This window comes from Solanum pennellii, chromosome 7 (assembly GCF_001406875.1).
Source record: "Solanum pennellii chromosome 7, SPENNV200".
Taxonomy (NCBI): Eukaryota; Viridiplantae; Streptophyta; class Magnoliopsida; order Solanales; family Solanaceae; genus Solanum; species Solanum pennellii.
Window position 1 is genome coordinate 25947581 of NC_028643.1, and position 11875 is coordinate 25959455.

The following is an 11875-nucleotide window of genomic DNA, read 5'->3' on the forward strand; positions in this document are numbered from 1 at the left end:
AGAACATATAACCCATTTTGGTTGGTAAGCTGGTAGGAAAGAGTTCTTTGCCTTATTGGATCATATTTGGGATGTCGAGATCGAATTTGCCTCTATTCAGTATGTCCCTGTGGTGTCTGGATTTTAAGGAAGTTTTCCTACGTATTTGATTTGCATGCCTCGATATAGAGATATAGAATTTTGCATTAACTTGGCAAACTATCTTTTGGCCTCATTTTCATCTCTCTCTATCGTTTGGCTCCAACATAATTAAGAGAGCTTAAGTTTCAAAGCCAAGAGCTTCTTGATAAATGTTTCATCTGTCCTCTTTCTTCCTTGCGGGGTGCTTTTGTCTTGTTTGTTAAGAAGAAGGAGGGTAGTATGATGGTTGTTTGCTTTATCTTAATCCATAAAGTAGTAGATTTATACAACCTATTAAGTATACTTGGGTGAAGGAAATTGAAGTATTTAGTATGAAGGTGCTCATAATTTTGAGTTAGTCCTTTGAATTTGATGACTTTACATGAGTTTGAGGTGTCGTGTTGATGAAAAAAGTTGAATTTGTAGTTTTAATAAAGGTTGATTGAGTCTAATAGTAATACGACTTCTTGATAGATTGAAGCTAAATGCAATGATATAATAAGATTGTTGGTTAAACAAATTTTGTACAGTAATTACGACTTGCGAGAATCCAAGATGGTGATTTTCTACTATTTGGTGAGGTAAGTGGTCGTATAGAAAGTTTTAAAAGATGTAGAGAAATCTATCAAAACAAATCTAAAATACCTAGAGTTATAATGATGAAAAAATAGCGAGATGTCGTACAAACTTTAGATAGGGACGAGAACAAGAATATTATATTTAATTGGGTTCAAATATGTGTGATTTATTTTGCAATGATGCGGCTATTGTAATAGTGTAACATGTCCGTCACATTGGCTAAAGAAACTATAGAAAAAAGCTTGGGAATAGAGTGTGCAGACATCAACTCGAGTGTGATAATAAGTGCTTTGTATTTGTTTTGAGTTTAGTAATGAGTATGATTAAATTTTAGCAGGGGATATTGTATGATCGATGGAGATGTGATTAATGATAAGCGGAGATGTATGAATTCATAAGAATCTTCAAGGTACAAGCTACTGTTAATAGAAAAAAGGATTGTGTTATACGGTGGAAATGACGATTCTATTTTTCATTGTAAGTTTACATTTTCGTGATGATGCATTGAAAAGGTGAGAAATGACAAATTGCATCCACTATTGGGCATATGAAAGGACTTACACCTGGATTGTGTCGTAAATTTTTTTGTTGTTTGACTTTTAAGTAGCTAAGGAAGGTTTCCTATAAAAGTGTTGGTTTATAATAATGTATATGGTCGTAGTGCTTATGGTGGTTGTTAGTTTTGTGAGTATGGCTTATTATCTATGCACTTTTGTGTTTTCGCTTTGGTGGCTTGATCCCTAATGGTGAATTAGGGGTATCAAATCCTATGATATTCTCTTTGTTGAGTGGAAAGAATGAAATTTTTTTGTTATTTCGAATGACATAATTGGTATTGTCTTTGAGTTGTTAAAGTATTTTAGTGGTTCTACACGTACCATATTTCTTATGAGAATTTATAGAAGAGATACCTTGTATATTTATGGTTGTCCGACAATCTCATATTTCATCGTGTCGTTAAGGTCAGGTATCAATTATGTATGGTTGAATGTGCGGATAGGTAATCTGCAATTTCTAATCTAGAATTTTTGTAGTGTTGTTGGAGGATTTGTACATTTCGACTTATCCTTTGATGAGTATATGATGTCTAAATATAAAATTTTTATCACTTATTCTTATGGAAAATTATATTGTGATACGGAGATGTTGATAAGATCTATGATTGTTTGGGTATTATGATTGTGTGTTGGTTGATTCAATTTCACCATGTAATTGTGGTGAGTTTTGATTTAGAATATTATCGTGGTTATGTGAGAAAGGATCCATCCTAATGATTGCGTCAAAGTCGTTGATAACATGTTGGATATATGTGTACAGTCAACATGGTGTTTATGGGGAATAACTTTATTGTTATTTAAGAGTACATTCAACAATTATTACAATTATTATCACCCGAGTATTGTGTTGAGTTCATTGAGGCATTATAGAGGAGGATGTGTAGGTATTCAATTGGTTAGTTTAGGGATGGATATTATATCATAAAATGAGACTTAGTATTGTTAACAAGACCTTTGATATGAATAAGAACCGGTTGAAATTGTTAATAATGTCCGGAAGCATTTTTCATGCGACACAAGTATCTCCAGTAATTCAATGTAATAGATACTACTCTACAATTATTTTGCCTAGTACCCATTTTTGATCAACTAGGAATTAAGTCGTATGGAAAAGGAAATTGGGAATGAATTGGGGTCAGAAAACCATTTGGTAATAACTTGGATTTCCCCAACCTAGTAAACATTTGGAATAAATCAGAGTGTTTAAGATGCAGGGAAATCTGCTACAGCTAACAAGTTAATTATTATTTTGATTATATGAGTAGTTATATAAATCGTTGAGGAATCCTTACGACTTTACATAATCGAATTTTGGTGAGTAGAACTCTTAGAATAGATCTTAGCATGAACAGGTATTTTCTAAGTGTCATATGGTGATGGTTTGCAGACAAATGGGGCTTTGGAATACTTTATTCGGCATTATGTCTTTGTGTAGGCTGCCAGAGTGGGGCCGCTATAGCGTGATGTATCTCGATATAGAGGGACACACTCAATTAATGTCGAAAATAAAACCCCCAAAAATATTTTATTTTGCACTTTTCGACTTTGGGATCTAGGAGATGACCCCGACAAGTTTATAACTGTTTTCACAATTCTTTAGGCTATTTCTAAGGTTTTAACCCCCAAATCTATTTTTTGATCCGTAGAACATAATCTTGTTGGTGATGATCTATAATTGGTGGTGGAGAAGCCCTAAATTTGGTATTATGATCTTGGGTTTTGTCTAGGATTATTAGGTTTCTTATATTTCAGATAAATAGACCTTTGATTGTTTATCCATTCGTTATATTGAAGTTTTTAGACCACGAATAAACATAAAGAATCTTGAAAGGAAAGATTAAAGCTCCTTAAGGGATTAAAGCTTGGATTTTTCACCTATGTGATTGTTGTGATACCATGTGGTGTGATATATGTTTTTAATTGCCACATTATAATGCATGGATATATGTGAATATTGCATTCTTGATCACCATAAATGTAAATGAGGATAATATACTAATTGTATTCTATGAATCACCTCTTGTTTTATGATGGTGAGAATATACATTGTAATTCCATGATTGTGGGATGTATGTTTGTTTTTGCTTCATTATGATACTTTAATATTTATTAATGTTGCATTATTGATCATACTTGTTGTAAAGGAAATAGAATATGTCATGAATTAGTTTTGATTGTATGACCTGAGAGTGTACTTGTGTTTGTGATTGTGGTGTATTGAAGGATCAAAGTTCCATGTTCTGACCTAACTTGAACCGGATTTCCATGTTCTGTCATAATGAACTGGGATCGGATTTCCACGTTCTGGCATAAAGATTGATTAAATTGCAATGTTTTGTCATAACTATAGGATTGGGTACCACATCCGGTATACTATCAATTTGGGTTTGGGTTCTATGAGAGGACCATTGAATTGTGTTTCATGAGAGGAACATCGACTTGTATATATTTTCTTATTTTTGTGATCATGAACATGGATAATGACTTATCACTTCTCATAATATAACCATTTTAACAGATTGATGATTTAACTTCGAAAAAAATACTTAGGTTTTCAGAAATGACATCAAGCAACAGAAAAAGGTAGCAATAGTAATAAAAGAAAACACTCCAGAAAAGAAATTACAGTAAAAATCATTATCATTCACTCTCATCGGTTTCAAAGTTTTCATCACTTTGTTCATCTCCTTCATCTTCAGAGAGTTCAAAATCAGAATCCTCTGACTCTTCATCACTTCCAATAGCATTAATATCATGCTATCGGTCAATTTCATCAGTCTCATTTTCAACTTCATGTATTTCCAATTCACCATTTTCGTGACGTAAGCTATTAAGATCATCAGTGATATTTGGGATTATAGGGGGTAAATTGTCATCTTCTTGGTATGGAGTATTTGGAGAATCAATTTGATTTCTAGCTTTTATTTTACACACTGCTCACCAGTCAACACTATCTTTCATTTTACTGGGATATTCTGCAAAATAGACTTGTTGTGCTTGTTCAGCCAATACAAAAGGTTCATAAGCATAGCTCAAGAACCTTCTTTCATGATTGATATCAATCAGCCCATACTGATTATCAACCTTACACCCTCGACCTATTGTTGGATCAAACCAATCACATTTGAACAAGACAAGAGTGGTTCTTTTCTTTGTTGGATTGGAATATTCAAGTTGTATCACCTCACCAAGCAATCCATAATAATCACTTTCATATTCATTCCAAGTTGTCCCTTTTATGCACACACCACTGTTCATTGTTTGTTTGTTAGAGCTATGACTAAGTGTGTGAAACCTATAGCCATTTGTAAAATATTGAGGCCAAGTTTGCACCCACTTGTAAGGACCAGAAGCAAAGTCTCTTAACCGCTCAACACTTATGTTGTCAGCTGGATTGAGAACCTAAAAAATACACAATGTAGACCAATGATCTATATATTTATGTATAAATTATAACTTGATGTAGATTAATAAAAACAAGAACTTCTTCATACTATAGCATTTTACTCACATAAGCTTCGAACCAGTTGGCAAATCTACTATTCGTCTCTTTGTCAATTTCTTCAAGACTGATATTTTATGAATTTCTTTTCAACGCAGCTTCAAAGATTCTACATATGTAAGAATTTATCATTTTTAAATTATCCATTCATGCAGGATATGTATATACTATATAGGTTAAATGTATAAACTTACGGGATGAATTGTTGAATTTCCTCACAATTCAACAAAACATATATTCTTGCTGCATCTCACTCCTTATCGGACAAATAACGACCATTCATCTCCCCACTCGAAAGTCCGGGATGCAAAAAGATGGATAGACAACCATTGGGTGCATCAACTTCACCTCCATCATCATTTTGAGTAACTTTGTTGAGCCTAGTTTGCACATTAGGCTGGAAATAATGAGAAAAGAATGTTGAAATATCTTTAATGATATAAGCTTCAGATATTGATCCCTCGACACGATATCTATTTTTCACCATCTTCTTTAAAGTGTGTATTTCTCTGCATTGGGTACATATATAGTTAGTGCGATGTTAGGTAATTAGATTAAATGTCTAAGAAATGAATTAGTTTAGACTTCTACCGCTCAAAGGGTACATCCATCGAAAATGGACAGGACCTCCAGCAATTGCTTCATATGGTAAATGAATTGGCAAATGTTCCATGGAATCGAAGAAACCAGGAGGAAATATTTTCTCGACCTTGCAAATTGTAACCTTTATGCTTTCCTCAAGCTTCTGGAGATCTTCTACTTTTAACACATTTGCGCATAAACCTTTAAAAAATAAACTTATCTCTATTAAAGCATTCCAAATTGGCTTTGTCAAAACATCTCGAAATGCAATTGGTAGCAACCTTTCTAGAAATAGATGACAGTCACGACTCTTCATCTTTGACAATTTACAATCTTCCATGTCTACACATCTAGACAAATTTGAAGCATAACCATCTGGAAACCTTAAGCTTTTCAACCATAAACATATCAACTTTCTTTGTTCTTTTGTCAATGAATAGGCTGCCTTTGGCTTCAAAATTTTTCCTTCATGCTCCAACAATTCAAGCTCTGGACGATTGCAACAATTTTGCACATCCCTTCTAGCATTTAGATTGTCTTTCCTTTTATCCGTTAGATCGATAATTGTGTTGATAATATTATCAAACACATTTTTCTCAATATGCATCACCTCAAGATTATGCCGAATTATATTTGTACTCCAATATGACAATTCCCAAAAAATGCTTTGTTTTGTCCAATTATGTTGATCCCCAAACCCTGGCAACATACCGGAGGTGTGATGATCACATTTTTGTAAGGTACACACTTTATGCAAAATTTCTTCACCAGACAACCTAAGAGGAGCAGTAGAGTTCTCAACCCTACCTTTTAAAGATGACTTTTTATCCCGTCGAAATGGATGACCCATAGGCAAAAATTTACAATGGCAATCAAAGAATGAACCTTTTCTCCAATGTAAAATGCCTTACTTTTACCCATACAACAAGGGCATGCTAGTAGACCGTGTGTGCTCCAACCAGACAACATTACATAAGCTGGGAAATCATTAATAGTCCACATCAACCCATAATTGCTTTAATTCATCAATAAGAGGTTCTAAGAATATATCTATATTCTTTCCGGGGCTCTTTGGACCAGGAATGAGAAGACTTAAGAACATATAAGGGCTAGTCATGCACATTTCCGATGAAAGATTGTGCGGTGTAATGATTATTGGCCAACAATTAAGGATGGGCAATATTCCCATAAGGACTAAATCCATCAGCTGCAAGTCCAAGTCTTATGTTTTGAGGCTCACTTGCAAAGTTAGGATGACATTGATCAAACTTCTTCCATGCCTCTCCATCACTTGGATGACTCATTACCCCATATTCTCGACGATATTTCCAGTGCCATGTCATATGTTCAACTGTCTTTGTTGACATATATAATCTCTGCAACCTCGGAGTTATACGGAAGTAACGGAGTACTTTATATGGAACATCTTTTTGCCTTCCACTGCGTCTTCTCTTAGGCTTGTAGCGTGATTTACCACACTTAGGACAATTTCTTTTATCTTTATTATCCTTGTATTATAGGATTCAACCTGTCTGACATACATCTATCTTTTCATATCCTAGCCCATGTTTGGCAACCATTTGTTTAGTCCTATAGTAATCAACAGGTAATTTTGCATCTTCAGGTAAGAGATCCTTCAAAAATAGCAAAATTTGATTATAGTAATTGTCACTCATGTTAGACTCAGACTTATTGTTCAACAACCTACACACATCTGATAGGGGAGAATGAGTCTAACATCCATCAAACAATGGCTCTTCAGCAACTTTCAACATTTCAAAAAATTCTTGAGCATTTTTATTAGGAGGTTCTTCATTAACATTCCTATCAAACACATAACTGTCTAAGTTGAATTTAGGACCAGTTGCATCCAAGACCATAGTACGATATGGATTTATTAGTGTTCTATTAGCACCTATTTCATCACCTATATTGGAACTAGGTTGAGGCCTAGAAATTGGAACAAAAGGCTCCCCGTGTGATTCCCATTGATAATAGTTGGGCAAGAAACCATGCTTGTATAAATGAGATCTAATATCATGAGGTTCAAGAAATCCACTACTGTTTTTACATTTTGAACAAGGGCACCTTATACTTTTATTAGAATCAAAATCAGGTTGCATCAATGCAAACTCTATAAATCCACGCACACCTTCTATAAACTCAGAAGTGACAGTTGTTCGACTTGGAACTAGTCTCTTATACATCCACATGCGATCAACTCTAATGGAACTCATGCTTCCTATCTAACAAACAATGATAAAAGACTTCTTTTAGTACTTAATAATTTTTTCATTAGGTAGTAATCAAGTAAATGAAATTCAAATTTAAACAGAAATGATTGTACCACAAATTTTTAATTGAAGAAGGGTTCCATATCACTATTTAACTAAGCGAAAAAATTGTATTTTTCTAATACAAACATAAATTTCCCTTCTAGTTAGTCAAATCTAAAAATTTTAAGTGATTTCGATGAGGGATGAGAAAAAAATATTAAAGCACAGGCATTATGTATACTAACACTATTTAGTCACCCAAGTCCAATACAAAATCAACCACAAAATTGCTTTTGATTCAAGAGGGACTCCATAGAAGAGAAATTAAAGTGCTCAAAACTCTACCCTTGAAAGTAGAAGGTGGGTATACAGAGACACTTATCGTACAACAAAATAGAAAGGCAGAAGGTGAAAAATGAAGCAGTCGGTTGAAACAGCTTGGACAAATCGCAGATTGTCACTTGTGGAGGCACTAGAGTCATCCGAGTCATCAATTACGAGTCTGTCATAGATACTCGAATAAGACGAGTTTTGTAGTTGTTTCCTTCGTTAACATATTTCCATCAAAAAGTTAAAGGCACATTAAACTCATCAACTCACAAGCATCTATATATTTTGTGTAGATGTGATAAGTAGTAAACAGCAGAAGGGATTTCAAAAACAAACTATTACTGGACATTAATGCATAAAGCTGAATATGAAACTACTACCAATTGCAACGAAACAACGACTAAAACTAAAACGGTCACCAAAACTGAAGCAAAAGTTCAAGAAAGCAACTTGTGAAGATAAAAGAGTCACCTTGAGAAGAAGGTGATGTCTGCACCAAATCTTAAGGAAATGTAAAACACAATAAAAAAGAATAACATTGCATAAAGAGAGATGCACCTGGCAAAACTATGACTTTCACTGGCTTGGTCTTTGATTTGGCAGCATACAGAGAAAATCCCAAAATGATTTGAACTTCTCTCTGCTGAACAAAATAACAAGTTTCAATTTCAAGGTCTAAGAAAAACTGGGTATCTTCAAGAAAAAATATTGATTATGTGTGAATTTCACTCTCATATCTAAGAAAAACATATTTGAATTGTGGAGCATGATGAATCAAATATTCCAACAAAATCTCGCCCCTGTCAAATGAATTCAGAATTAGTCGATTTCTGCAAAAAAGAAATTGATAATTTATTACAAAAGGGCCTGATAAAACCCTCTAAATCTCCATGGTCTTGTACTGCATTTTAATAAAGCTGCAGAACAAGAAAGAGGTGTTCCCAGGTTAGTAATAAATTACGAACCTTTGAACAAAGTTTTAAAATGGATTAGGTATCCTATTCCTAATAAGAAAGATCTTCTTTCCAGCTTATATGATGCCAATATATTTTCAAAATTCGATTTAAAATCATGATATTGGCAGATTCAAATTTTTAAGAACATTCTTATAAAACTGCGTTTAATGTTCCTTTCGGTCAATACGAATGGATTATGCGTTTTGGTTTGAAAAACGCACCTTCTGAATTTCAAAAAATTATGAATGATATTTTTAATCCTTATATGGATTTCATTATTGTTTATATCGATGATATTCTTGTTTATTCTAAAACATTAGAATCTCATATAAAGCATCTTGATATTTTCAAAAACATTGTTATTCAAAATGGTTTGGTTATATCTAAAACCAAAATGAGTCTTTTTCAAACAGATGTAAGATTTTTGGGTCATCAAATTTGTCAGGGGAAAATTACCCCTATTCAGCGATCCATTGATTTTGCATCAAAATTTCCTGATGAAATAATTGATAAAACTATGCTTCAAAGATTTTTGGGCAGTTTAAATTATATTTCCCCTTTTTATAAAAATCTATCTAAAGACCTTGCTCCTTTGACAGACAGGTTGAAGAAAGATAGAATGCTACCTTGGAATGATGATCTTACTAATTTGGTTAAATCCATTAAGCAAAGGGTTAAATATTTACCTTGTCTTACTCTTGCTAATCCAAATTGGATTAAGGTTATTGAGACTGATGCTTCAAATATTGGTTATGGTGGAATATAAAAGCAAGTAAACCCCCATGACAAAGTTGAATACCTTGTTCGATTTCATTCAGGCAAATGGTCTGAATCTCAGCGCAAATATGCGACTGTGGCGCATGAAATGCTTTGTATTGTTAAATGTGTTTTAAAATTTCAGGATGATTTATATAATCAGAAATTTATTATTAGAACTGATGCTCAATCAGTCAAATACATGATTGATAAAGATTTTAAACATGATATTTCGAAGTTAATGTTTGCCAGGTGGCAAGCACAGTTAGCTCCTTTCGACTTCGAAATCCATTATAAAAAGGGAACTGATAATTCTCTTCCTGATTTCCTATCAAGAGAATTCTTGAATTGTTAATTTCTTTGTCTAGAATGGCCTCTTATCAGTATTTCCTTGGAGAAAAATCTCTTATTACTATTCTAAAGATTCTACCTTTAGATAAAGATTTAAAAGAAAGAATCTTAGATATAATTGTCGATGATCTTGCTATGGATTTCTTTATATTAGGGTCTCGATATTCTGACCTCTCCCTGGCTGATAATGACTGGGAACTTGATATTGAGGGATATTTCTCAGATTTATACTAAGCCTGTATTGTTCTACCTTTGCAGTATGGCAGGCAATGAGCCTCCGCCATGGTCACATGTACGTGGTCGTGGGGGAAGAAGTCGAGGAAGGGGAAGATCATCCTCTTCACACTCTACAAGGTCGTCATACGACTCCTCTTTCCCAGTTATACAACATGGAAACAAAACCTTGATTAAATCAAAGGTTGGAAAAGCTTCTTCATCAGCTTCATCTTCAATAAATCTTAAGGATATTCCTAAAGATAGTTCATTATATGAACAAATTCAAGCATATTTGCAGACAAAAGAGCAAAGTTATACTTATGCTTTTTTAGCCAAAGAAACTGACCCAGTCAACATTCCAGAAGAAACGGCGAAAAAAGAAATTATATTTCTTTTAGAAAACTCTGATATTCAGAGAAGTAATGAACCTTGGAATATACTCCAAAGGTATCTTACAAAGGGATTATATTTCCCTGGCGAGGCTTATAAAACTCGGACATATTATGAATCCATTCTAAGCTATACTGGAAGTGCAGAATTTCAACACTTCTCAGATTTTGATAAGAGTGTTTATAACTTCTCCAAAATCACAATTAAGCAGATTATATCAGCTGAAGATTGGGGAATCTCCACTATGCAGGAGAGGCAGGTTTCAGTGAACGGCGTAAATATGAATTTTACATATTGGGATTATATCCAAGCCTTTTACCAAATTGGTTTTTAAATTGGTGGTCTATGCATGGACCAACAGTAAAAATTTTGCCTGATAATTTTCTTATTTTATACAAGGAATGGGCAAAGTCTCCCCGTTTATAACAAATCTATTTTTACAGGATCATGTCTCATGTATTGAGAAAATTGATCAAATGTACTTTTTTATAGAATTTTCTATTCCATGGATCCATAAATGGACTCCGGAAGTGGGTTATACCCCAATTGAAAATATCCCTTGTTTATACAGAAAATATTTTATAAATTTTTGGGATAAATTAAACCGAAAAGATCAAGCAACAGTCAATTATATGGACAAGAACTACTGGATCAAATCACCAGCACTATAAAAATTTATCAGGACTTCCCTCAAAAGGATATCTCTACCGGAAGTTCAATGAAGAATATCGCCAGAAGAATTTCCATTCAAGATGGAAATAAGGAAGAAATGATAAACAACTACCTGGCCGAAGTTAAAAAGAACTTATTAATAAATATCGCAGAGTTCGATAAATCAGACACTTCTATGAGAAGTGGACAAAGTGATACAGCTGATGGACAATCAGTAGACCAAAATATTGAGCTATCAGAAGGACAACTACAGAAAGTGAAAGATTTCCTGGCATCCATGAAGGAGAAAGATGGCACAATAATGAAAAATTTGAAAGGGAAGGATAAGATTTAAAATCTTATCAGAAATCTTATCTTAAACAGCATTCAAGATTCGAAATCTTAATCAGAAATCTTATCTTGAATAATAATAGCGTTTAAAACAGTATGTAGGGCTCATATGAGGACCCCACTTTGTTTTTAATTTTTCTATATAAGGAGCCCCATTCAAAGGCATAGCATAAGTTCAGACAATACGTTTGAATTAAGTTTTAAGTTTTCTCTCTCTCTTGTAAAAACTTTCTTGTGAACAATAAATAATAATAGCTT

General features: G+C 33.6%; 1 long non-coding RNA gene across 1 annotated transcript; it reads right to left on the minus strand.

Annotated features, from left to right (window-relative positions):
- Positions 1 to 3757: 3757 nt before the first annotated feature.
- On the minus strand, positions 3758 to 8596 carry LOC114077902. The gene is made up of 4 exons (XR_003579274.1): positions 8505 to 8596; positions 4953 to 5138; positions 4768 to 4867; positions 3758 to 4658 (listed from the first exon to the last, which is right to left on the minus strand). It is a non-coding gene; the product is annotated as an uncharacterized LOC114077902 (long non-coding RNA).
- Positions 8597 to 11875: the final 3279 nt, after the last annotated feature.